Source organism: Orycteropus afer, unplaced genomic scaffold (assembly GCF_000298275.1).
Source record: "Orycteropus afer afer isolate SDZICR_OR568_19922 unplaced genomic scaffold, OryAfe1.0 scaffold00382, whole genome shotgun sequence".
Lineage (NCBI taxonomy): Eukaryota > Metazoa > Chordata > Mammalia > Tubulidentata > Orycteropodidae > Orycteropus > Orycteropus afer.
In genome coordinates, this window is record NW_006921969.1 from 3,260,323 (window position 1) to 3,261,379 (window position 1,057).

Below are 1,057 nucleotides of genomic sequence, written 5' to 3' on the forward strand. Positions count from 1 at the left end.
AGTAGCTGCCTTAGGGATGTGATCTGGCTCCTGTATATAAGGAGAAGCCTTGGGGAATGGTCTCTAACTTATGGCATGATTGAAGCTTGCATGTAGCCGAGTCATTGTGCAGCAGCCTGCCATGCTTTGCCAACCTTTGGACTTTCAATGGACTTGAATTAATGGCCTGTCATGTGGTTTGGTAACATCAGGAGTATGTCTTTTTACTTGCCAATATTGGGCTTGTCAGCCTCAGCACCCAGCAGCTGAGTGAAGAAAAGCCTCCAGCTTCAGCAGGTCGGGAGCAGCAGGCAGAGCTGAAGCCTAATGTTGAGGGGCTTTCACCCAGCCCCTAGAGCCTGGCACTTTGAACTCGGGCTTAAAGCCTCCAAAATGTAAGAGAACTCCTGTTTCTTCAAGCCATCCCATTTGTGGGGTTCCTGTGAGAGTGGTATTAGGTAACCAGAACACCTTCTTACAACGTGACCAAAGTAGGTGAGATGAAGTCTGGCCGTTCTCACTTCCAAGGAGCATTGCAGCTGCACTTCTTTCTGCAGAGATTTGTTAGTTCTTTTGGCAGTCCATGGTACTTTCAGCATTCTTTGCCAGCACCACAACTCAAAAGCATAAACTCTTCTTCAGTCTTCCTTGTTCATTGTCCAGTTCTCACATGCATATGAGGCGATTGAAAATACCATGCCTTGTGTCAGGCATACCTTTGTCTTCAAGGATATATCTTTGCCCTCAGTGCTTGAAAGAGGTCCTTCACAGCAGAGTTGCCCAATACTATATGAAATCTGATATCTTGACTGCTGCTACCATTGGTGTTGATTGTAGAACCAAGTAATATGAAGTCTTTTACAACTTCAATCTTCTCTCCACTTATTATGATGTTACTTATTGGTCCAGTTGTGAGGATTTTTGTTTTCTTTCTATTGGAAGTACTGCAGACTCTAATCTTCAATCTTCATCAGTAAGTGCTTCAAGTCATCTTCACTTTCAGCAAGGAAAATTGTGTCATCTGCTTATTGCAAGTTATAAATGAATCTTCCTCCAACCCTGGTGCCATGTTCTTCTT